This window comes from Clupea harengus, unplaced genomic scaffold (assembly GCF_900700415.2).
Source record: "Clupea harengus unplaced genomic scaffold, Ch_v2.0.2, whole genome shotgun sequence".
NCBI lineage: Eukaryota > Metazoa > Chordata > Actinopteri > Clupeiformes > Clupeidae > Clupea > Clupea harengus.
In genome coordinates, this window is record NW_024879986.1 from 1 (window position 1) to 26,376 (window position 26,376).

Here is a 26,376-nt window from a genome sequence, read left to right on the forward strand (position 1 = left end):
ATGCACCAACCATCAAGTTAATTTCCTTGTGTGTAAATATACTTGGCCAAAAAAAAAATTCTGATTCTGTTTTAACTAACTGTATTGCCAAGAGACACCAGTTAACACAATGGCAAGGTTCCCTCAGCCACAACTAGGCTGTTAGTGTTTGAATGCCTTTCAGGGGGTTAGCCTACTAAGGCCAGTACTCCCTTAGTAGGGACGGATATCGGTTTACCAATTACCACGCAAATTCACTTGAGATGTACATGTCAAACCGTACAGTAGAGATTATTGAAATGCCACAAGCACTATAATGGTGAACTTCAACACTACCAGTTTAACCATTTGACAAATTCAGACACAACTAGATGCTTTTAAATTGTAGAGTTGTTAAAGGCCTTGTTGCATGAAGCATATAGTAAAACCACTACAGGAAATACGTTAGGAAAGAGGCGTCAATCATCTCCACCACCAAAACAGGACAAGGCCTCAATTTGAAAAAGGCAAGACAACAACATTTGATTAAAAAAAATAAATAAATATCTGTCCTTTATTGCAGTCAACATGTAGAGGCAAAAAGTCCAGACAGTGACTCAGGTCATTGTGACCCAGAGGAGCAGTCGAATCAGACCTCAGTCGTATGGGATACTACAGGGAGAAGAAACAAAAACCTTTTTAATTGGACATTTATTGGCTGAAATCCTACAGTATGCCACTGCTCCAGGCAGAGCTGTTCAACTTCAACCAAACATTTGTGACTACAGGTATAGATTTGTTAGAGACCTGCCAGGCTGCATTTTTAAACATTAACGAGTGACCATGCCAAACCACAACACTCAAAGTTCCTAGACCCTTGCACTGAATCAGAATCCTTGTTAATACATTTTTAAGAGCAAACAGTTTGAACCATCCAAGTGGTTCCTTGTAATATCATAACTCCCTTACCAGTAGTTCCAGTTTGGGCAGCCACAGCACCCTCACTTGGGTCATCTTGCGATTACACACAAATAGAAAGCGACACTGTCAAAAGGGGGGCGCAAACATTCAAAGTGTTCCATCAAAACAGACATGCACTGATGTCCTTACCGGTAGCTGCAGTGTGGTCAGATGTAGTTGGGGGATTTGGTGTTGGGGTGGTAGCCACAGCATCTTCACTTGCTCCATCTTAGGATAACCATACAAAAGTGAACATTTAACCAACACAATCAAGACTCAACAGAACCCATAAATATCGTTAAAAGGAAACCTCACCACCAGCTTCAGTATGGGCAGATGTGGTCTGGTTGTGGGGATTGGGTGTTGTGGTGACAACCACATCATCACTTTGGCGGTCCAGAGCATCTTCACTGGCTCCATCTTGGGATTCCACATGAGTGAGGGGGCCAGAGAGAAGCCAAGGGACACACTTACACATGTGATACAAAGACCAAACTTGCAGAAAACCACACAAAAACTAAAAAGAAACAGCCTACCAGTAACTTCAGCTTGTGCAGAAGTTGTCTGGTTGTCTGGATTAGGTGCTGGGGTAGTAGCCACAGCATCTTCACTTGCTCCACCTTAGGATAAACATACAAGAGTCAACATTTAACCAACACAATCAAGACTCAACAGAACCCATAAATATCGTTAAAAGGAAACCTCACCACCAGCTTCAGTATGGGCAGATGTGGTCTGGTTGTGGGGATTGGGTGTTGTGGTGACAACCACATCATCACTTTGGCGGTCCACAGCATCTTCACTGGCTCCATCTTGGGATTCCACATGAGTGAGGGGGGCAGAGAGAAGCCAAGGGACACACTTACACATTTGATACAAAAACCAAACTTGCAGAAAACCACACAAAGACTAAAAAGAAGCACCCTACCTGTAACTTCAGTTTGTGCAGAAGTTGTCTGGTTGTGTGGATTAGGTGGTGGGGTAGTAGCCACAGCATCTTCACTTGCACCACCTTAGGATAAACATTCAAGAGTCAACATTTAACCAACACAAGACTCAACAGAACCCATACATTTCTCAAAAGAAAACCTCACCACCAGCTGAAGTATGGGCAGATTGTTGTGTCTGGATTGATTGTTGTGTCTGGTTGTGGTGATCGGGTGTTGTGGCTACAACCACATCATCACTTTGGCGGTCCACAGCATCTTCACTGGCTCCATCTTGGGATTCCACATGAGTGAGGGAGCCAGCCAAAGAGAAGCCAAGGGACACACTTACACATTTTATACAAAAAAACAAACTGGCAGAAAACCACACAAAAACTAAAAAGAAAACACCCTACCAGTAACTTCAGTTTGTGCAGATGTTGTCTGGTTGTGTGGATTAGGTGCTGGGGTAGTAGCCACAGCATCTTCACTTGCACCACCTTAGGATAAACATACAAGAGTCAACATTTTAACCAACACAAGACTCAACAGAACCCATACATTTCGCAAAAGGAAACCTCACCACCAGCTTCAGTATGGGCAGATGTGGTCTGGTTGTGGGGAACGGGTGTTGTGGTGACAACCACATCATCACTTTGGCGGTCAACTGCAGAGGCCTTAAAGTTCACATCTCTCTTCGGAAAACAGAATGCTGTTCAAAGGAAGACAAAACGAGTGACTATTTCAGACAGAATTTCAAGATAAAAAGCAACTAACAGAAACAAGGGGAAAACTTACCATTACAGACACAAGCAATGAGGACACACACAACCACCTTTGCAAATGAAGGCATGTTTAACAATCAATAAACAACAAGGGAAGGGATAACTCCACGGAAACATTAACGCAGTTTTATAAAGGCAAGACGCCCTCGTTCTCGTTTCAATAATAATCAGGGTCACGTGAGTTACAGGTGTGCATCGTTTAGCGAGGCAGCCTGCGCCCCGTTCATCGAAAGGGCTGAAGCTAAGTTAATCAATTGTCCTTTTAGCCCGTTAACATTAACGAGCTGATTGAGAACAGCAAATATCGGTTCGTCAACAGCTCATCCGCCTCCAAATCATGTGGTTAATTTCAACCAGGCTAAACTTATCGGGGCAATTGCGCGTGCACGTCCTACTTCAAAAGTTAGGAAAGGTTGATCACCAAAACAATGATTTTCTAACGGTATAATGGTTCTAAACTCAAAGAAAAGGGCTCTTTTTTTCTCCGCTGGCGAGCAGGAGATGAACATGAACGCTTATGAAGAATACAAGACCATAATCATGGCAAAATTCAACACCGCCACCGCTGTGAGAGCAAGACAAGAGGCGGGTGTGTTGGGAAGTTTATAGGATGGTATCTATGTATGAAAACATGACAGCAAGATGGACTGGTACAGAGGATACCGCTTTCGATTATTAACTACAAGATTGCTAGTTCGAGTCCCCTCACCTCCTACCTTGGTGTAGTTTTACATTTCCTTGTAAGTCGCTTTGAATAAAAGCGTCTGTTAAATGACTAAATGTAAATGTATTAATAACAAATGCAATAAATTGAAGCAGTATAAATAAATTGTGTGTATTTCTCTCTATTCTTATCATGAGTCCACCTTAATCATTTTCTACAATAATGATATGCTATGGTGTACTAATAACACTGTCATATAATTATGAGTGCTTTGTTCTCCGCATCGCCGACACTAAAAAGATGTACCACTCGCAAAAAAGCGCAAGACAGTCAATGTTCGACTGTGGTGTTTGCAATAAATGACTCGAGAAGGTCTTGTAAATTAATTATTCCTTGTCGGCTGAATCGGTAGCGCTCATACAAGAACTCATCATGATGGAATAATGGATCTTGGCGATCGCAAAGAACTCTCTCCCTACGCTAATCTAACTATCTAATATGACTCCTTGGTCAATGGGATCCCTCCTTTTTTCGGGGTTGTGGTAAGCTTATCCAGCTACACTTAAGTTAGCCTACGCTCGAGCAGGTTAGTGCTAATTGATATGTTACTATGGTGATTTATCGAAAGTTGCTTCCACGAACCAAAAAGAGGGACGTTTTATCTTAGCCTGAAAATTAGCTCGCTAAACCGCTTAGCGAGCTACGACGAATACCCCCCAGGTCACTTGCGCCAGTGAGCTGTACGTTTTCAATGTCTCGCTGAGTGACCAGATGGATGCTGCTGAGTGTGAAATATAGACCAAATGAGCCAAATCTCCCTGGTCCCCCTCCATCACACTGTTCGCCCTCCATCACACTGGTCCCCCTCCTTCATGTCAAACAGTACAGTAGAGATTTTTGAAATGCCACAAGCAGTTCGCCATTATAGTGCATCACTACCAGTTCAACCATTTTACAAATTCAGACACAACTAGATGCTTTTAAATTGTAGAGTCGTTAAAGGCCTTGTTGCATGAAGCATATAGTAAAACCACTACAGGAAATACGTTAGGAAAGAGGCTTCAGTCATCTCCACCACCAAAACAGGACAAGGCCTCAATTTGAAAAAAGGCAAGACAACATTTGATTCTAAAAATAAATCTGTCCTTTATTGCAGTCAACATGTAGAGGCAAAAAGTCCAGACAGTGACTCAGGTCATTGTGACCAGAGGAGCAGTCGAATCAGACAGTCGTATGGGATACTACAGGGAGAAGAAACAAAACATTTTAATTGCACATTTATTGGGTGAAATCCTACGGTATGCCACTGCTCCAGGCAGAGCTGTTCAACTTCAACCAAACAAACATTTGTGACTACAGGTATAGATTTGTTAGAGACCTGCCAGGCTGCATTTTTAAACATTAACGAGTGACCATGCCAAACCACAACACTCAAAGTTCCTAGACCCTTGCACTGAATCAGATTCCTTGTTAATACATTTTTAAGAGCAAACAGTTTGAACCATCCAAGTGGTTCCTTGTAATATCATAACTCCCTTACCAGTAGTTCCAGTTTGGGCAGCCACAGCACCCTCACTTGGGTCATCTTGCGATTACACACAAATAGAAAGCGACACTGTCAAAAGGGGGGCGCAAACATTCAAAGTGTTCCATCAAAACAGACATGCACTGATGTCCTTACCGGTAGCTGCAGTGTGGTCAGATGCAGTTGGGGGATTTGGTGTTGGGGTGGTAGCCACAGCATCTTCACTTGCTCCATCTTAGGATAACCATACAAAAGTGAACATTTAACCAACACAATCAAGACTCAACAGAACCCATAAATATCGTTAAAAGGAAACCTCACCACCAGCTTCAGTATGGGCAGATGTGGTCTGGTTGTGGGGATTGGGTGTTGTGGTGACAACCACATCATCACTTTGGCGGTCCAGAGCATCTTCACTGGCTCCATCTTGGGATTCCACATGAGTGAGGGGGCCAGAGAGAAGCCAAGGGACACACTTACACATTTGATACAAAAACCAAACTTGCAGAAAACCACACAAAAACTAAAAAGAAACAGCCTACCAGTAACTTCAGCTTGTGCAGAAGTTGTCTGGTTGTCTGGATTAGGTGCTGGGGTAGTAGCCACAGCATCTTCACTTGCTCCACCTTAGGATAAACATACAAGAGTCAACATTTAACCAACACAATCAAGACTCAACAGAACCCATAAATATCGTTAAAAGGAAACCTCACCACCAGCTTCAGTATGGGCAGATGTGGTCTGGTTGTGGGGATTGGGTGTTGTGGTGACAACCACATCATCACTTTGGCGGTCCACAGCATCTTCACTGGCTCCATCTTGGGATTCCACATGAGTGAGGGGGGCAGAGAGAAGCCAAGGGACACACTTACACATTTGATACAAAAACCAAACTTGCAGAAAACCACACAAAAACTAAAAAGAAGCACCCTACCTGTAACTTCAGTTTGTGCAGAAGTTGTCTGGTTGTGTGGATTAGGTGGTGGGGTAGTAGCCACAGCATCTTCACTTGCACCACCTTAGGATAAACATACAAGAGTCAACATTTAACCAACACAATACTCAACAGAACCCATACATTTCTCAAAAGAAAACCTCACCACCAGCTGAAGTATGGGCAGATTGTTGTGTCTGGATTGATTGTTGTGTCTGGTTGTGGTGATCGGGTGTTGTGGCTACAACCACATCATCACTTTGGCGGTCCACAGCATCTTCACTGGCTCCATCTTGGGATTCCACATGAGTGAGGGAGCCAGCCAAAGAGAAGCCAAGGGACACACTTACACATTTTATACAAAAAAACAAACTGGCAGAAAACCACACCAAAACTAAAAAGAAAACACCCTACCAGTAACTTCAGTTTGTGCAGATGTTGTCTGGTTGTGTGGATTAGGTGCTGGGGTAGTAGCCACAGCATCTTCACTTGCACCACCTTAGGATAAACATACAAGAGTCAACATTTTAACCAACACAAGACTCAACAGAACCCATACATTTCGCAAAAGAAAACCTCACCACCAGCTTCAGTATGGGCAGATGTGGTCTGGTTGTGGGGAACGGGTGTTGTGGTGACAACCACATCATCACTTTGGCGGTCAACTGCAGAGGCCTTAAAGTTCACATCTCTCTTTGGAAAACAGAATGCTGTTCAAAGGAAGACAAAACGAGTGACTATTTCAGACAGAATTTCAAGATAAAAAGCAACTAACAGAAACAAGGGGAAAACTTACCATTACAGACACAAGCAATGAGGACACACACAACCACCTTTGCAAATGAAGGCATGTTTAACAATCAATAAACAACAAGGGAAGGGATAACTCCACGGAAACATTAACGCAGTTTTATAAAGGCAAGACGCCCTCGTTCTCGTTTCAATAATAATCAGGGTCACGTGAGTTACAGGTGTGCATCGTTTAGCGAGGCAGCCTGCGCCCCGTTCATCGAAAGGGCTGAAGCTAAGTTAATCAATTGTCCTTTTAGCCCGTTAACATTAACGAGCTGATTGAGAACAGCAAATATCGGTTCGTCAACAGCTCATCCGCCTCCAAATCATGTGGTTAATTTCAACCAGGCTAAACTTATCGGGGCAATTGCGCGTGCACGTCCTACTTCAAAAGTTAGGAAAGGTTGATCACCAAAACAATGATTTTCTAACGGTATAATGGTTCTAAACTCAAAGAAAAGGGCTCTTTTTTTCTCCGCTGGCGAGCAGGAGATGAACATGAACGCTTATGAAGAATACAAGACCATAATCATGGCAAAATTCAACACCGCCACCGCTGTGAGAGCAAGACAAGAGGCGGGTGTGTTGGGAAGTTTATAGGATGGTATCTATGTATGAAAACATGACAGCAAGATGGACTGGTACAGAGGATACCGCTTTCGATTATTAACTACAAGATTGCTAGTTCGAGTCCCCTCACCTCCTACCTTGGTGTAGTTTTACATTTCCTTGTAAGTCGCTTTGAATAAAAGCGTCTGTTAAATGACTAAATGTAAATGTATTAATAACAAATGCAATAAATTGAAGCAGTATAAATAAATTGTGTGTATTTCTCTCTATTCTTATCATGAGTCCACCTTAATCATTTTCTACAATAATGATATGCTATGGTGTACTAATAACACTGTCATATAATTATGAGTGCTTTGTTCTCCGCATCGCCGACACTAAAAAGATGTACCACTCGCAAAAAAGCGCAAGACAGTCAATGTTCGACTGTGGTGTTTGCAATAAATGACTCGAGAAGGTCTTGTAAATTAATTATTCCTTGTCGGCTGAATCGGTAGCGCTCATACAAGAACTCATCATGATGGAATAATGGATCTTGGCGATCGCAAAGAACTCTCTCCCTACGCTAATCTAACTATCTAATATGACTCCTTGGTCAATGGGATCCCTCCTTTTTTCGGGGTTGTGGCAAGCTTATCCAGCTACACTTAAGTTAGCCTACGCTCGAGCAGGTTAGTGCTAATTGATATGTTACTATGGTGATTTATCGAAAGTTGCTTCCACGAACCAAAAAGAGGGACGTTTTATCTTAGCCTGAAAATTAGCTCGCTAAACCGCTTAGCGAGCTACGACGAATACCCCCCAGGTCACTTGCTCCAGTGAGCTGTACGTTTTCAATGTCTCGCTGAGTGACCAGATGGATGCTGCTGAGTGTGAAATATAGACCAAATGAGCCAAATCTCCCTGGTCCCCCTCCATCACACTGTTCGCCCTCCATCACACTGGTCCCCTTACCAGTAGTTCCAGTTTGGGCAGCCACAGCACCCTCACATCATCTTGCGATTACACACAAATAGAAAGCGACACTGTCAAAAGGGGGGCGCAAACATTCAAAGTGTTCCATCAAAACAGACATGCACTGATGTCCCCCTCCATCACACTGTTCCCCCTCCTTCATGTCAAACAGTACAGTAGAGATTTTTGAAATGCCACAAGCAGTTCGCCATTATAGTGCATCACTACCAGTTCAACCATTTTACAAATTCAGACACAACTAGATGCTTTTAAATTGTAGAGTCGTTAAAGGCCTTGTTGCATGAAGCATATAGTAAAACCACTACAGGAAATACGTTAGGAAAGAGGCTTCAGTCATCTCCACCACCAAAACAGGACAAGGCCTCAATTTGAAAAAAGGCAAGACAACATTTGATTCTAAAAATAAATCTGTCCTTTATTGCAGTCAACATGTAGAGGCAAAAAGTCCAGACAGTGACTCAGGTCATTGTGACCAGAGGAGCAGTCGAATCAGACAGTCGTATGGGATACTACAGGGAGAAGAAACAAAACATTTTAATTGCACATTTATTGGGTGAAATCCTACGGTATGCCACTGCTCCAGGCAGAGCTGTTCAACTTCAACCAAACAAACATTTGTGACTACAGGTATAGATTTGTTAGAGACCTGCCAGGCTGCATTTTTAAACATTAACGAGTGACCATGCCAAACCACAACACTCAAAGTTCCTAGACCCTTGCACTGAATCAGATTCCTTGTTAATACATTTTTAAGAGCAAACAGTTTGAACCATCCAAGTGGTTCCTTGTAATATCATAACTCCCTTACCAGTAGTTCCAGTTTGGGCAGCCACAGCACCCTCACTTGGGTCATCTTGCGATTACACACAAATAGAAAGCGACACTGTCAAAAGGGGGGCGCAAACATTCAAAGTGTTCCATCAAAACAGACATGCACTGATGTCCTTACCGGTAGCTGCAGTGTGGTCAGATGTAGTTGGGGGATTTGGTGTTGGGGTGGTAGCCACAGCATCTTCACTTGCTCCATCTTAGGATAACCATACAAAAGTGAACATTTAACCAACACAATCAAGACTCAACAGAACCCATAAATATCGTTAAAAGGAAACCTCACCACCAGCTTCAGTATGGGCAGATGTGGTCTGGTTGTGGGGATTGGGTGTTGTGGTGACAACCACATCATCACTTTGGCGGTCCACAGCATCTTCACTGGCTCCATCTTGGGATTCCACATGAGTGAGGGGGGCAGAGAGAAGCCAAGGGACACACTTACACATTTGATACAAAAACCAAACTTGCAGAAAACCACACAAAAACTAAAAAGAAACAGCCTACCAGTAACTTCAGCTTGTGCAGAAGTTGTCTGGTTGTCTGGATTGGGTGCTGGGGTAGTAGCCACAGCATCTTCACTTGCTCCACCTTAGGATAAACATACAAGAGTCAACATTTAACCAACACAATCAAGACTCAACAGAACCCATAAATAGCGTTAAAAGGAAACCTCACCACCAGCTTCAGTATGGGCAGATGTGGTCTGGTTGTGGGGATTGGGTGTTGTGGTGACAACCACATCATCACTTTGGCGGTCCACAGCATCTTCACTGGCTCCATCTTGGGATTCCACATGAGTGAGGGGGGCAGAGAGAAGCCAAGGGACACACTTACACATTTGATACAAAAACCAAACTTGCAGAAAACCACACAAAAACTAAAAAGAAGCACCCTACCTGTAACTTCAGTTTGTGCAGAAGTTGTCTGGTTGTGTGGATTAGGTGGTGGGGTAGTAGCCACAGCATCTTCACTTGCACCACCTTAGGATAAACATACAAGAGTCAACATTTAACCAACACAATACTCAACAGAACCCATACATTTTCTCAAAAGAAAACCTCACCACCAGCTGAAGTATGGGCAGATTGTTGTGTCTGGATTGATTGTTGTGTCTGGTTGTGGTGATCGGGTGTTGTGGCTACAACCACATCATCACTTTGGCGGTCCACAGCATCTTCACTGGCTCCATCTTGGGATTCCACATGAGTGAGGGAGCCAGCCAAAGAGAAGCCAAGGGACACACTTACACATTTTATACAAAAAACAAACTGGCAGAAAACCACACCAAAACTAAAAAGAAAACACCCTACCAGTAACTTCAGTTTGTGCAGATGTTGTCTGGTTGTGTGGATTAGGTGCTGGGGTAGTAGCCACAGCATCTTCACTTGCACCACCTTAGGATAAACATACAAGAGTCAACATTTTAACCAACACAAGACTCAACAGAACCCATACATTTCGCAAAAGAAAACCTCACCACCAGCTTCAGTATGGGCAGATGTGGTCTGGTTGTGGGGAACGGGTGTTGTGGTGACAACCACATCATCACTTTGGCGGTCAACTGCAGAGGCCTTAAAGTTCACATCTCTCTTCGGAAAACAGAATGCTGTTCAAAGGAAGACAAAACGAGTGACTATTTCAGACAGAATTTCAAGATAAAAAGCAACTAACAGAAACAAGGGGAAAACTTACCATTACAGACACAAGCAATGAGGACACACACAACCACCTTTGCAAATGAAGGCATGTTTAACAATCAATAAACAACAAGGGAAGGGATAACTCCACGGAAACATTAACGCAGTTTTATAAAGGCAAGACGCCCTCGTTCTCGTTTCAATAATAATCAGGGTCACGTGAGTTACAGGTGTGCATCGTTTAGCGAGGCAGCCTGCGCCCCGTTCATCGAAAGGGCTGAAGCTAAGTTAATCAATTGTCCTTTTAGCCCGTTAACATTAACGAGCTGATTGAGAACAGCAAATATCGGTTCGTCAACAGCTCATCCGCCTCCAAATCATGTGGTTAATTTCAACCAGGCTAAACTTATCGGGGCAATTGCGCGTGCACGTCCTACTTCAAAAGTTAGGAAAGGTTGATCACCAAAACAATGATTTTCTAACGGTATAATGGTTCTAAACTCAAAGAAAAGGGCTCTTTTTTTCTCCGCTGGCGAGCAGGAGATGAACATGAACGCTTATGAAGAATACAAGACCATAATCATGGCAAAATTCAACACCGCCACCGCTGTGAGAGCAAGACAAGAGGCGGGTGTGTTGGGAAGTTTATAGGATGGTATCTATGTATGAAAACATGACAGCAAGAATGGACTGGTACAGAGGATACCGCTTTCGATTATTAACTACAAGATTGCTAGTTCGAGTCCCCTCACCTCCTACCTTGGTGTAGTTTTACATTTCCTTGTAAGTCGCTTTGAATAAAAGCGTCTGTTAAATGACTAAATGTAAATGTATTAATAACAAATGCAATAAATTGAAGCAGTATAAATAAATTGTGTGTATTTCTCTCTATTCTTATCATGAGTCCACCTTAATCATTTTCTACAATAATGATATGCTATGGTGTACTAATAACACTGTCATATAATTATGAGTGCTTTGTTCTCCGCATCGCCGACACTAAAAAGATGTACCACTCGCAAAAAAGCGCAAGACAGTCAATGTTCGACTGTGGTGTTTGCAATAAATGACTCGAGAAGGTCTTGTAAATTAATTATTCCTTGTCGGCTGAATCGGTAGCGCTCATACAAGAACTCATCATGATGGAATAATGGATCTTGGCGATCGCAAAGAACTCTCTCCCTACGCTAATCTAACTATCTAATATGACTCCTTGGTCAATGGGATCCCTCCTTTTTTCGGGGTTGTGGCAAGCTTATCCAGCTACACTTAAGTTAGCCTACGCTCGAGCAGGTTAGTGCTAATTGATATGTTACTATGGTGATTTATCGAAAGTTGCTTCCACGAACCAAAAAGAGGGACGTTTTATCTTAGCCTGAAAATTAGCTCGCTAAACCGCTTAGCGAGCTACGACGAATACCCCCCAGGTCACTTGCTCCAGTGAGCTGTACGTTTTCAATGTCTCGCTGAGTGACCAGATGGATGCTGCTGAGTGTGAAATATAGACCAAATGAGCCAAATCTCCCTGGTCCCCCTCCATCACACTGTTCGCCCTCCATCACACTGGTCCCCTTACCAGTAGTTCCAGTTTGGGCAGCCACAGCACCCTCACATCATCTTGCGATTACACACAAATAGAAAGCGACACTGTCAAAAGGGGGGCGCAAACATTCAAAGTGTTCCATCAAAACAGACATGCACTGATGTCCCCCTCCATCACACTGTTCCCCCTCCTTCATGTCAAACAGTACAGTAGAGATTTTGAAATGCCACAAGCAGTTCGCCATTATAGTGCATCACTACCAGTTCAACCATTTTACAAATTCAGACACAACTAGATGCTTTTAAATTGTAGAGTCGTTAAAGGCCTTGTTGCATGAAGCATATAGTAAAACCACTACAGGAAATACGTTAGGAAAGAGGCTTCAGTCATCTCCACCACCAAAACAGGACAAGGCCTCAATTTGAAAAAAGGCAAGACAACATTTGATTCTAAAATAAATCTGTCCTTTATTGCAGTCAACATGTAGAGGCAAAAAGTCCAGACAGTGACTCAGGTCATTGTGACCAGAGGAGCAGTCGAATCAGACAGTCGTATGGGATACTACAGGGAGAAGAAACAAAACATTTTAATTGCACATTTATTGGGTGAAATCCTACGGTATGCCACTGCTCCAGGCAGAGCTGTTCAACTTCAACCAAACAAACATTTGTGACTACAGGTATAGATTTGTTAGAGACCTGCCAGGCTGCATTTTTAAACATTAACGAGTGACCATGCCAAACCACAACACTCAAAGTTCCTAGACCCTTGCACTGAATCAGATTCCTTGTTAATACATTTTTAAGAGCAAACAGTTTGAACCATCCAAGTGGTTCCTTGTAATATCATAACTCCCTTACCAGTAGTTCCAGTTTGGGCAGCCACAGCACCCTCACTTGGGTCATCTTGCGATTACACACCAAATAGAAAGCGACACTGTCAAAAGGGGGCGCAAACATTCAAAGTGTTCCATCAAAACAGACATGCACTGATGTCCTTACCGGTAGCTGCAGTGTGGTCAGATGTAGTTGGGGGATTTGGTGTTGGGGTGGTAGCCACAGCATCTTCACTTGCTCCATCTTAGGATAACCATACAAAAGTGAACATTTAACCAACACAATCAAGACTCAACAGAACCCATAAATATCGTTAAAAGGAAACCTCACCACCAGCTTCAGTATGGGCAGATGTGGTCTGGTTGTGGGGATTGGGTGTTGTGGTGACAACCACATCATCACTTTGGCGGTCCAGAGCATCTTCACTGGCTCCATCTTGGGATTCCACATGAGTGAGGGGGCCAGAGAGAAGCCAAGGGACACACTTACACATTTGATACAAAAACCAAACTTGCAGAAAACCACACAAAAACTAAAAAGAAACAGCCTACCAGTAACTTCAGCTTGTGCAGAAGTTGTCTGGTTGTCTGGATTAGGTGCTGGGGTAGTAGCCACAGCATCTTCACTTGCTCCACCTTAGGATAAACATACAAGAGTCAACATTTAACCAACACAATCAAGACTCAACAGAACCCATAAATATCGTTAAAAGGAAACCTCACCACCAGCTTCAGTATGGGCAGATGTGGTCTGGTTGTGGGCATTGGGTGTTGTGGTGACAACCACATCATCACTTTGGCGGTCCACAGCATCTTCACTGGCTCCATCTTGGGATTCCACATGAGTGAGGGAGCCAGCCAAAGAGAAGCCAAGGGACACACTTACACATTTTATACAAAAAACAAACTGGCAGAAAACCACAACAAAACTAAAAAGAAAACACCCTACCAGTAACTTCAGTTTGTGCAGATGTTGTCCTGGTTGTGTGGATTAGGTGCTTGGGGTAGTAGCCACAGCATCTTCACTTGCACCACCTTAGGATAAACATACAAGAGTCAACATTTTAACAACACCAAGACTCAACAGAACCCATACATTTCTCAAAAGAAAACCTCACCACCAGCTGAAGTATGGGCAGATTGTTGTGTCTGGATTGATTGTTGTGTCTGGTTGTGGTGATCGGGTGTTGTGGCTACAACCACATCATCACTTTGGCGGTCCACAGCATCTTCACTGGCTCCATCTTGGGATTCCACATGAGTGAGGGAGCCAGCCAAAGAGAAGCCAAGGGACACACTTACACATTTTATACAAAAACAAACTGGCAGAAAACCACACAAAAACTAAAAAGAAAACACCCTACCAGTAACTTCAGTTTGTGCAGATGTTGTCTGGTTGTGTGGATTAGGTGCTGGGGTAGTAGCCACAGCATCTTCACTTGCACCACCTTAGGATAAACATACAAGAGTCAACATTTTAACCAACACAAGACTCAACAGAACCCATACATTTCGCAAAAGAAAACCTCACCACCAGCTTCAGTATGGGCAGATGTGGTCTGGTTGTGGGGAACGGGTGTTGTGGTGACAACCACATCATCACTTTGGCGGTCAACTGCAGAGGCCTTAAAGTTCACATCTCTCTTCGGAAAACAGAATGCTGTTCAAAGGAAGACAAAACGAGTGACTATTTCAGACAGAATTTCAAGATAAAAAGCAACCTAACAGAAACAAGGGGAAAACTTACCATTACAGACACAAGCAATGAGGACACACACACAACCACCTTTGCAAATGAAGGCATGTTTAACAATCAATAAACAACAAGGGAAGGGATAACTCCACGGAAACATTAACGCAGTTTTATAAAGGCAAGACGCCCTCGTTCTCGTTTCAATAATAATCAGGGTCACGTGAGTTACAGGTGTGCATCGTTTAGCGAGGCAGCCTGCGCCCCGTTCATCGAAAGGGCTGAAGCTAAGTTAATCAATTGTCCTTTTAGCCCGTTAACATTAACGAGCTGATTGAGAACAGCAAATATCGGTTCGTCAACAGCTCATCCGTCTCCAAATCATGTGGTTAATTTCAACCAGGCTAAACTTATCGGGGGCAATTGCGCGTGCACGTCCTACTTCAAAAGTTAGGAAAGGTTGATCACCAAAACAATGATTTTCTAACGGTATAATGGTTCTAAACTCAAAGAAAAGGGCTCTTTTTTCTCCGCTGGCGAGCAGGAGATGAACATGAACGCTTATGAAGAATACAAGACCATAATCATGGCAAAATTCAACACCGCCACCGCTGTGAGAGCAAGACAAGAGGCGGGTGTGTTGGGAAGTTTATAGGATGGTATCTATGTATGAAAACATGACAGCAAGATGGACTGGTACAGAGGATACCGCTTTCGATTATTAACTACAAGATTGCTAGTTCGAGTCCCCTCACCTCCTACCTTGGTGTAGTTTTACATTTCCTTGTAAGTCGCTTTGAATAAAAGCGTCTGTTAAATGACTAAATGTAAATGTATTAATAACAAATGCAATAAATTGAAGCAGTATAAATAAATTGTGTGTATTTCTCTCTATTCTTATCATGAGTCCACCTTAATCATTTTCTACAATAATGATATGCTATGGTGTACTAATAACACTGTCATATAATTATGAGTGCTTTGTTCTCCGCATCGCCGACACTAAAAAGATGTACCACTCGCAAAAAAGCGCAAGACAGTCAATGTTCGACTGTGGTGTTTGCAATAAATGACTCGAGAAGGTCTTGTAAATTAATTATTCCTTGTCGGCTGAATCGGTAGCGCTCATACAAGAACTCATCATGATGGAATAATGGATCTTGGCGATCGCAAAGAACTCTCTCCCTACGCTAATCTAACTATCTAATATGACTCCTTGGTCAATGGGATCCCTCCTTTTTTCGGGGTTGTGGCAAGCTTATCCAGCTACACTTAAGTTAGCCTACGCTCGAGCAGGTTAGTGCTAATTGATATGTTACTATGGTGATTTATCGAAAGTTGCTTCCACGAACCAAAAAGAGGGACGTTTTATCTTAGCCTGAAAATTAGCTCGCTAAACCGCTTAGCGAGCTACGACGAATACCCCCCAGGTCACTTGCTCCAGTGAGCTGTACGTTTTCAATGTCTCGCTGAGTGACCAGATGGATGCTGCTGAGTGTGAATATAGACCAAATGAGCCAAATCTCCCTGGTCCCCCTCCATCACACTGTTCGCCCTCCATCACACTGGTCCCTTACCAGTAGTTCCAGTTTGGGCAGCCACAGCACCCTCACATCATCTTGCGATTACACACAAATAGAAAGCGACACTGTCAAAAGGGGGGCGCAAACATTCAAAGTGTTCCATCAAAACAGACATGCACTGATGTCCCCCTCCATCACACTGGTCCCCCTCCATCACACTGTTCCCCCTCCATCACACTGTTCGCCCTCCATCACACTGGTCCCCTTACCAGTAGTTCCAGTTTGGGCAGCCACAGCACCCTCACATCATCTTGCGATTACACACAAATAGAAAGCGACACTGTCAAAAGGGGGGCGCAAACATTCAAAGTGTTCCATCAAAACAGACATGCACTGATGTCCCCCTCCATCACACTGTTCCCCCTCCTTCATGTCAAACAGTACAGTAGAGATTTTTGAAATGCCACAAGCAGTTCGCCATTATAGTGCATCACTACCAGTTCAACCATTTTACAAATTCAGACACAACTAGATGCTTTTAAATTGTAGAGTCGTTAAAGGCCTTGTTGCATGAAGCATATAGTAAAACCACTACAGGAAATACGTTAGGAAAGAGGCTTCAGTCATCTCCACCACCAAAACAGGACAAGGCCTCAATTTGAAAAAGGCAAGACAACATTTGATTCAAAAAACGAATCTGTCCTTTATTGCAATCAACATGTAGAGGCAAAAAGTCCAGACAGTGACTCAGGTCATTGTGACCAGAGGAGCAGTCGAATCAGACAGTCGTATGGGATACTACAGGGAGAAGAAACAAAACATTTTAATTGCACATTTATTGGGTGAAATCCTACGGTATGCCACTGCTCCAGGCAGAGCTGTTCAACTTCAACCAAACAAACATTTGTGACTACAGGTATAGATTTGTTAGAGACCTGCCAGGCTGCATTTTTAAACATTAACGAGTGACCATGCCAAACCACAACACTCAAAGTTCCTAGACCCTTGCACTGAATCAGATTCCTTGTTAATACATTTTTAAGAGCAAACAGTTTGAACCATCCAAGTGGTTCCTTGTAATATCATAACTCCCTTACCAGTAGTTCCAGTTTGGGCAGCCACAGCACCCTCACTTGGTCATCTTGCGATTACACACAAATAGAAAGCGACACTGTCAAAAGGGGGGCGCAAACATTCAAAGTGTTCCATCAAAACAGACATGCACTGATGTCCTTACCGGTAGCTGCAGTGTGGTCAGATGTAGTTGGGGGATTTGGTGTTGGGGTGGTAGCCACAGCATCTTCACTTGCTCCATCTTAGGATAACCATACAAAAGTGAACATTTAACCAACACAATCAAGACTCAACAGAACCCATAAATATCGTTAAAAGGAAACCTCACCACCAGCTTCAGTATGGGCAGATGTGGTCTGGTTGTGGGGATTGGGTGTTGTGGTGACAACCACATCATCACTTTGGCGGTCCAGAGCATCTTCACTGGCTCCATCTTGGGATTCCACATGAGTGAGGGGGCCAGAGAGAAGCCAAGGGACACACTTACACATTTGATACAAAAACCAAACTTGCAGAAAACCACACAAAAACTAAAAAGAAGCACCCTACCTGTAACTTCAGTTTGTGCAGAAGTTGTCTGGTTGTGTGGATTAGGTGGTGGGGTAGTAGCCACAGCATCTTCACTTGCACCACCTTAGGATAAACATTCAAGAGTCAACATTTAACCAACACAAGACTCAACAGAACCCATACATTTCTCAAAAGAAAACCTCACCACCAGCTGAAGTATGGGCAGATTGTTGTGTCTGGATTGATTGTTGTGTCTGGTTGTGGTGATCGGGTGTTGTGGCTACAACCACATCATCACTTTGGCGGTCCACAGCATCTTCACTGGCTCCATCTTGGGATTCCACATGAGTGAGGGAGCCAGCCAAAGAGAAGCCAAGGGACACACTTACACATTTTATACAAAAAACAAACTGGCAGAAAACCACACAAAAACTAAAAAGAAAACACCCTACCAGTAACTTCAGTTTGTGCAGATGTTGTCTGGTTGTGTGGATTAGGTGCTGGGGTAGTAGCCACAGCATCTTCACTTGCACCACCTTAGGATAAACATACAAGAGTCAACATTTTAACCAACACAAGACTCAACAGAACCCATACATTTCGCAAAAGAAAACCTCACCACCAGCTTCAGTATGGGCAGATGTGGTCTGGTTGTGGGGAACGGGTGTTGTGGTGACAACCACATCATCACTTTGGCGGTCAACTGCAGAGGCCTTAAAGTTCACATCTCTCTTCGGAAAACAGAATGCTGTTCAAAGGAAGACAAAACGAGTGACTATTTCAGACAGAATTTCAAGATAAAAAGCAACTAACAGAAACAAGGGGAAAACTTACCATTACAGACACAAGCAATGAGGACACACACAACCACCTTTGCAAATGAAGGCATGTTTAACAATCAATAAACAACAAGGGAAGGGATAACTCCACGGAAACATTAACGCAGTTTTATAAAGGCAAGACGCCCTCGTTCTCGTTTCAATAATAATCAGGGTCACGTGAGTTACAGGTGTGCATCGTTTAGCGAGGCAGCCTGCGCCCCGTTCATCGAAAGGGCTGAAGCTAAGTTAATCAATTGTCCTTTTAGCCCGTTAACATTAACGAGCTGATTGAGAACAGCAAATATCGGTTCGTCAACAGCTCATCCGCCTCCAAATCATGTGGTTAATTTCAACCAGGCTAAACTTATCGGGGCAATTGCGCGTGCACGTCCTACTTCAAAAGTTAGGAAAGGTTGATCACCAAAACAATGATTTTCTAACGGTATAATGGTTCTAAACTCAAAGAAAAGGGCTCTTTTTTTCTCCGCTGGCGAGCAGGAGATGAACATGAACGCTTATGAAGAATACAAGACCATAATCATGGCAAAATTCAACACCGCCACCGCTGTGAGAGCAAGACAAGAGGCGGGTGTGTTGGGAAGTTTATAGGATGGTATCTATGTATGAAAACATGACAGCAAGATGGACTGGTACAGAGGATACCGCTTTCGATTATTAACTACAAGATTGCTAGTTCGAGTCCCCTCACCTCCTACCTTGGTGTAGTTTTACATTTCCTTGTAAGTCGCTTTGAATAAAAGCGTCTGTTAAATGACTAAATGTAAATGTATTAATAACAAATGCAATAAATTGAAGCAGTATAAATAAATTGTGTGTATTTCTCTCTATTCTTATCATGAGTCCACCTTAATCATTTTCTACAATAATGATATGCTATGGTGTACTAATAACACTGTCATATAATTATGAGTGCTTTGTTCTCCGCATCGCCGACACTAAAAAGATGTACCACTCGCAAAAAAGCGCAAGACAGTCAATGTTCGACTGTGGTGTTTGCAATAAATGACTCGAGAAGGTCTTGTAAATTAATTATTCCTTGTCGGCTGAATCGGTAGCGCTCATACAAGAACTCATCATGATGGAATAATGGATCTTGGCGATCGCAAAGAACTCTCTCCCTACGCTAATCTAACTATCTAATATGACTCCTTGGTCAATGGGATCCCTCCTTTTTTCGGGGTTGTGGCAAGCTTATCCAGCTACACTTAAGTTAGCCTACGCTCGAGCAGGTTAGTGCTAATTGATATGTTACTATGGTGATTTATCGAAAGTTGCTTCCACGAACCAAAAAGAGGGACGTTTTATCTTAGCCTGAAAATTAGCTCGCTAAACCGCTTAGCGAGCTACGACGAATACCCCCCAGGTCACTTGCTCCAGTGAGCTGTACGTTTTCAATGTCTCGCTGAGTGACCAGATGGATGCTGCTGAGTGTGAAATATAGACCAAATGAGCCAAATCTCCCTGGTCCCCCTCCATCACACTGTTCGCCCTCCATCACACTGGTCCCCTTACCAGTAGTTCCAGTTTGGGCAGCCACAGCACCCTCACATCATCTTGCGATTACACACAAATAGAAAGCGACACTGTCAAAAGGGGGGCGCAAACATTCAAAGTGTTCCATCAAAACAGACATGCACTGATGTCCCCCTCCATCACACTGTTCCCCCTCCTTCATGTCAAACAGTACAGTAGAGATTTTTGAAATGCCACAAGCAGTTCGCCATTATAGTGCATCACTACCAGTTCAACCATTTTACAAATTCAGACACAACTAGATGCTTTTAAATTGTAGAGTCGTTAAAGGCCTTGTTGCATGAAGCATATAGTAAAACCACTACAGGAAATACGTTAGGAAAGAGGCTTCAGTCATCTCCACCACCAAAACAGGACAAGGCCTCAATTTGAAAAAAGGCAAGACAACATTTGATTCTAAAAATAAATCTGTCCTTTATTGCAGTCAACATGTAGAGGCAAAAAGTCCAGACAGTGACTCAGGTCATTGTGACCAGAGGAGCAGTCGAATCAGACAGTCGTATGGGATACTACAGGGAGAAGAAACAAAACATTTTAATTGCACATTTATTGGGTGAAATCCTACGGTATGCCACTGCTCCAGGCAGAGCTGTTCAACTTCAACCAAACAAACATTTGTGACTACAGGTATAGATTTGTTAGAGACCTGCCAGGCTGCATTTTTAAACATTAACGAGTGACCATGCCAAACCACAACACTCAAAGTTCCTAGACCCTTGCACTGAATCAGATTCCTTGTTAATACATTTTTAAGAGCAAACAGTTTGAACCATCCAAGTGGTTCCTTGTAATATCATAACTCCCTTACCAGTAGTTCCAGTTTGGGCAGCCACAGCACCCTCACTTGGGTCATCTTGCGATTACACACAAATAGAAAGCGACACTGTCAAAAGGGGGGCGCAAACATTCAAAGTGTTCCATCAAAACAGACATGCACTGATGTCCTTACCGGTAGCTGCAGTGTGGTCAGATGTAGTTGGGGGATTTGGTGTTGGGGTGGTAGCCACAGCATCTTCACTTGCTCCATCTTAGGATAACCATACAAAAGTGAACATTTAACCAACACAATCAAGACTCAACAGAACCCATAAATATCGTTAAAAGGAAACCTCACCACCAGCTTCAGTATGGGCAGATGTGGTCTGGTTGTGGGGATTGGGTGTTGTGGTGACAACCACATCATCACTTTGGCGGTCCACAGCATCTTCACTGGCTCCATCTTGGGATTCCACATGAGTGAGGGGGCCAGAGAGAAGCCAAGGGACACACTTACACATTTGATACAAAAACCAAACTTGCAGAAAACCACACAAAAACTAAAAAGAAACAGCCTACCAGTAACTTCAGCTTGTGCAGAAGTTGTCTGGTTGTCTGGATTAGGTGCTGGGGTAGTAGCCACAGCATCTTCACTTGCTCCACCTTAGGATAAACATACAAGAGTCAACATTTAACCAACACAATCAAGACTCAACAGAACCCATAAATATCGTTAAAAGGAAACCTCACCACCAGCTTCAGTATGGGCAGATGTGGTCTGGTTGTGGGGATTGGGTGTTGTGGTGACAACCACATCATCACTTTGGCGGTCCACAGCATCTTCACTGGCTCCATCTTGGGATTCCACATGAGTGAGGGGGGCAGAGAGAAGCCAAGGGACACACTTACACATTTGATACAAAAACCAAACTTGCAGAAAACCACACAAAAACTAAAAAGAAGCACCCTACCTGTAACTTCAGTTTGTGCAGAAGTTGTCTGGTTGTGTGGATTAGGTGGTGGGGTAGTAGCCACAGCATCTTCACTTGCACCACCTTAGGATAAACATTCAAGAGTCAACATTTAACCAACACAAGACTCAACAGAACCCATACATTTCTCAAAAGAAAACCTCACCACCAGCTGAAGTATGGGCAGATTGTTGTGTCTGGATTGATTGTTGTGTCTGGTTGTGGTGATCGGGTGTTGTGGCTACAACCACATCATCACTTTGGCGGTCCACAGCATCTTCACTGGCTCCATCTTGGGATTCCACATGAGTGAGGGAGCCAGCCAAAGAGAAGCCAAGGGACACACTTACACATTTTATACAAAAAACAAACTGGCAGAAAACCACACAAAAACTAAAAAGAAAACACCCTACCAGTAACTTCAGTTGTGCAGATGTTGTCTGGTTGTGTGGATTAGGTGCTGGGGTAGTAGCCACAGCATCTTCACTTGCACCACCTTAGGATAAACATACAAGAGTCAACATTTTAACCAACACAAGACTCAACAGAACCCATACATTTCGCAAAAGAAAACCTCACCACCAGCTTCAGTATGGGCAGATGTGGTCTGGTTGTGGGGAACGGGTGTTGTGGTGACAACCACATCATCACTTTGGCGGTCAACTGCAGAGGCCTTAAAGTTCACATCTCTCTTCGGAAAACAGAATGCTGTTCAAAGGAAGACAAAACGAGTGACTATTTCAGACAGAATTTCAAGATAAAAAGCAACTAACAGAAACAAGGGGAAAACTTACCATTACAGACACAAGCAATGAGGACACACACAACCACCTTTGCAAATGAAGGCATGTTTAACAATCAATAAACAACAAGGGAAGGGATAACGCCACGGAAACATTAACGCAGTTTTATAAAGGCAAGACGCCCTCGTTCTCGTTTCAATAATAATCAGGGTCACGTGAGTTACAGGTGTGCATCGTTTAGCGAGGCAGCCTGCGCCCCGTTCATCGAAAGGGCTGAAGCTAAGTTAATCAATTGTCCTTTTAGCCCGTTAACATTAACGAGCTGATTGAGAACAGCAAATATCGGTTCGTCAACAGCTCATCCGCCTCCAAATCATGTGGTTAATTTCAACCAGGCTAAACTTATCGGGGCAATTGCGCGTGCACGTCCTACTTCAAAAGTTAGGAAAGGTTGATCACCAAAACAATGATTTTCTAACGGTATAATGGTTCTAAACTCAAAGAAAAGGGCTCTTTTTTTCTCCGCTGGCGAGCAGGAGATGAACATGAACGCTTATGAAGAATACAAGACCATAATCATGGCAAAATTCAACACCGCCACCGCTGTGAGAGCAAGACAAGAGGCGGGTGTGTTGGGAAGTTTATAGGATGGTATCTATGTATGAAAACATGACAGCAAGATGGACTGGTACAGAGGATACCGCTTTCGATTATTAACTACAAGATTGCTAGTTCGAGTCCCCTCACCTCCTACCTTGGTGTAGTTTTACATTTCCTTGTAAGTCGCTTTGAATAAAAGCGTCTGTTAAATGACTAAATGTAAATGTATTAATAACAAATGCAATAAATTGAAGCAGTATAAATAAATTGTGTGTATTTCTCTCTATTCTTATCATGAGTCCACCTTAATCATTTTCTACAATAATGATATGCTATGGTGTACTAATAACACTGTCATATAATTATGAGTGCTTTGTTCTCCGCATCGCCGACACTAAAAAGATGTACCACTCGCAAAAAAGCGCAAGACAGTCAATGTTCGACTGTGGTGTTTGCAATAAATGACTCGAGAAGGTCTTGTAAATTAATTATTCCTTGTCGGCTGAATCGGTAGCGCTCATACAAGAACTCATCATGATGGAATAATGGATCTTGGCGATCGCAAAGAACTCTCTCCCTACGCTAATCTAACTATCTAATATGACTCCTTGGTCAATGGGATCCCTCCTTTTTTCGGGGTTGTGGCAAGCTTATCCAGCTACACTTAAGTTAGCCTACGCTCGAGCAGGTTAGTGCTAATTGATATGTTACTATGGTGATTTATCGAAAGTTGCTTCCACGAACCAAAAAGAGGGACGTTTTATCTTAGCCTGAAAATTAGCTCGCTAAACCGCTTAGCGAGCTACGACGAATACCCCCCAGGTCACTTGCTCCAGTGAGCTGTACGTTTTCAATGTCTCGCTGAGTGACCAGATGGATGCTGCTGAGTGTGAAATATAGACCAAATGAGCCAAATCTCCCTGGTCCCCCTCCATCACACTGTTCGCCCTCCATCACACTGGTCCCCTTACCAGTAGTTCCAGTTTGGGCAGCCACAGCACCCTCACATCATCTTGCGATTACACACAAATAGAAAGCGACACTGTCAAAAGGGGGGCGCAAACATTCAAAGTGTTCCATCAAAACAGACATGCACTGATGTCCCCCTCCATCACACTGTTCCCCCTCCTTCATGTCAAACAGTACAGTAGAGATTTTTGAAATGCCACAAGCAGTTCGCCATTATTGTGCATCACTACCAGTTCAACCATTTTACAAATTCAGACACAACTAGATGCTTTTAAATTGTAGAGTCGTTAAAGGCCTTGTTGCATGAAGCATATAGTAAAACCACTACAGGAAATACATTAGGAAAGAGGCTTCAGTCATCTCCACCACCAAAACAGGACAAGGCCTCAATTTGAAAAAAGGCAAGACAACATTTGATTCTAAAAATAAATCTGTCCTTTATTGCAGTCAACATGTAGAGGCAAAAAGTCCAGACAGTGACTCAGGTCATTGTGACCAGAGGAGCAGTCGAATCAGACAGTCGTATGGGATACTACAGGGAGAAGAAACAAAACATTTTAATTGCACATTTATTGGGTGAAATCCTACGGTATGCCACTGCTCCAGGCAGAGCTGTTCAACTTCAACCAAACAAACATTTGTGACTACAGGTATAGATTTGTTAGAGACCTGCCAGGCTGCATTTTTAAACATTAACGAGTGACCATGCCAAACCACAACACTCAAAGTTCCTAGACCCTTGCACTGAATCAGATTCCTTGTTAATACATTTTTAAGAGCAAACAGTTTGAACCATCCAAGTGGTTCCTTGTAATATCATAACTCCCTTACCAGTAGTTCCAGTTTGGGCAGCCACAGCACCCTCACTTGGGTCATCTTGCGATTACACACAAATAGAAAGCGACACTGTCAAAAGGGGGGCGCAAACATTCAAAGTGTTCCATCAAAACAGACATGCACTGATGTCCCCCTCCATCACACTGTTCCCCCTCCTTCATGTCAAACAGTACAGTAGAGATTTTTGAAATGCCACAAGCAGTTCGCCATTATTGTGCATCACTACCAGTTCAACCATTTTACAAATTCAGACACAACTAGATGCTTTTAAATTGTAGAGTCGTTAAAGGCCTTGTTGCATGAAGCATATAGTAAAACCACTACAGGAAATACATTAGGAAAGAGGCTTCAGTCATCTCCACCACCAAAACAGGACAAGGCCTCAATTTGAAAAAAGGCAAGACAACATTTGATTCTAAAAATAAATCTGTCCTTTATTGCAGTCAACATGTAGAGGCAAAAAGTCCAGACAGTGACTCAGGTCATTGTGACCAGAGGAGCAGTCGAATCAGACAGTCGTATGGGATACTACAGGGAGAAGAAACAAAACATTTTAATTGCACATTTATTGGGTGAAATCCTACGGTATGCCACTGCTCCAGGCAGAGCTGTTCAACTTCAACCAAACAAACATTTGTGACTACAGGTATAGATTTGTTAGAGACCTGCCAGGCTGCATTTTTAAACATTAACGAGTGACCATGCCAAACCACAACACTCAAAGTTCCTAGACCCTTGCACTGAATCAGATTCCTTGTTAATACATTTTTAAGAGCAAACAGTTTGAACCATCCAAGTGGTTCCTTGTAATATCATAACTCCCTTACCAGTAGTTCCAGTTTGGGCAGCCACAGCACCCTCACTTGGGTCATCTTGCGATTACACACAAATAGAAAGCGACACTGTCAAAAGGGGGGCGCAAACATTCAAAGTGTTCCATCAAAACAGACATGCACTGATGTCCTTACCGGTAGCTGCAGTGTGGTCAGATGTAGTTGGGGGATTTGGTGTTGGGGTGGTAGCCACAGCATCTTCACTTGCTCCATCTTAGGATAACCATACAAAAGTGAACATTTAACCAACACAATCAAGACTCAACAGAACCCATAAATATCGTTAAAAGGAAACCTCACCACCAGCTTCAGTATGGGCAGATGTGGTCTGGTTGTGGGGATTGGGTGTTGTGGTGACAACCACATCATCACTTTGGCGGTCCAGAGCATCTTCACTGGCTCCATCTTGGGATTCCACATGAGTGAGGGGGCCAGAGAGAAGCCAAGGGACACACTTACACATTTGATACAAAAACCAAACTTGCAGAAAACCACACAAAAACTAAAAAGAAACAGCCTACCAGTAACTTCAGCTTGTGCAGAAGTTGTCTGGTTGTCTG

The 26,376-nt window shown here is 43.2% G+C and overlaps 6 long non-coding RNA genes across 7 annotated transcripts; all 6 read right to left on the minus strand.

The window, feature by feature from the left end:
- Nucleotides 1–1,885: 1,885 nt before the first annotated feature.
- Nucleotides 1,886–5,372, minus strand: LOC122131050. The gene is made up of 3 exons (XR_006151997.1): nt 5,361–5,372; nt 2,013–2,138; nt 1,886–1,930 (listed from the first exon to the last, which is right to left on the minus strand). It is a non-coding gene; the product is annotated as an uncharacterized LOC122131050 (long non-coding RNA).
- Nucleotides 5,373–5,791: 419 nt separating this feature from the next.
- On the minus strand, nt 5,792–9,436 carry LOC122131051. Its single transcript, XR_006151998.1, has 3 exons — nt 9,425–9,436; nt 5,919–6,044; nt 5,792–5,836 (listed from the first exon to the last, which is right to left on the minus strand). It is a non-coding gene; the product is annotated as an uncharacterized LOC122131051 (long non-coding RNA).
- Nucleotides 9,437–9,855: 419 nt separating this feature from the next.
- On the minus strand, nt 9,856–13,899 carry LOC122131049. 2 transcript variants are annotated; one of them, XR_006151996.1, is made up of 3 exons: nt 13,885–13,899; nt 9,984–10,109; nt 9,856–9,900 (listed from the first exon to the last, which is right to left on the minus strand). It is a non-coding gene; the product is annotated as an uncharacterized LOC122131049 (long non-coding RNA). The 2 variants fall into 2 exon arrangements; XR_006151995.1 differs by lacking the exon at nt 13,885–13,899 and adding an exon at nt 10,231–10,242.
- Nucleotides 13,900–13,934: 35 nt separating this feature from the next.
- Nucleotides 13,935–14,314, minus strand: LOC122131052. Its single transcript, XR_006151999.1, has 3 exons — nt 14,300–14,314; nt 14,054–14,179; nt 13,935–13,970 (listed from the first exon to the last, which is right to left on the minus strand). It is a non-coding gene; the product is annotated as an uncharacterized LOC122131052 (long non-coding RNA).
- A 3,496-nt stretch (nt 14,315–17,810) lies between these two features.
- LOC122131054 lies at nt 17,811–21,454 on the minus strand. Its single transcript, XR_006152001.1, has 3 exons — nt 21,443–21,454; nt 17,938–18,063; nt 17,811–17,855 (listed from the first exon to the last, which is right to left on the minus strand). It is a non-coding gene; the product is annotated as an uncharacterized LOC122131054 (long non-coding RNA).
- A 419-nt stretch (nt 21,455–21,873) lies between these two features.
- LOC122131055 lies at nt 21,874–26,349 on the minus strand. Its single transcript, XR_006152002.1, has 3 exons — nt 26,338–26,349; nt 22,001–22,126; nt 21,874–21,918 (listed from the first exon to the last, which is right to left on the minus strand). It is a non-coding gene; the product is annotated as an uncharacterized LOC122131055 (long non-coding RNA).
- Nucleotides 26,350–26,376: the final 27 nt, after the last annotated feature.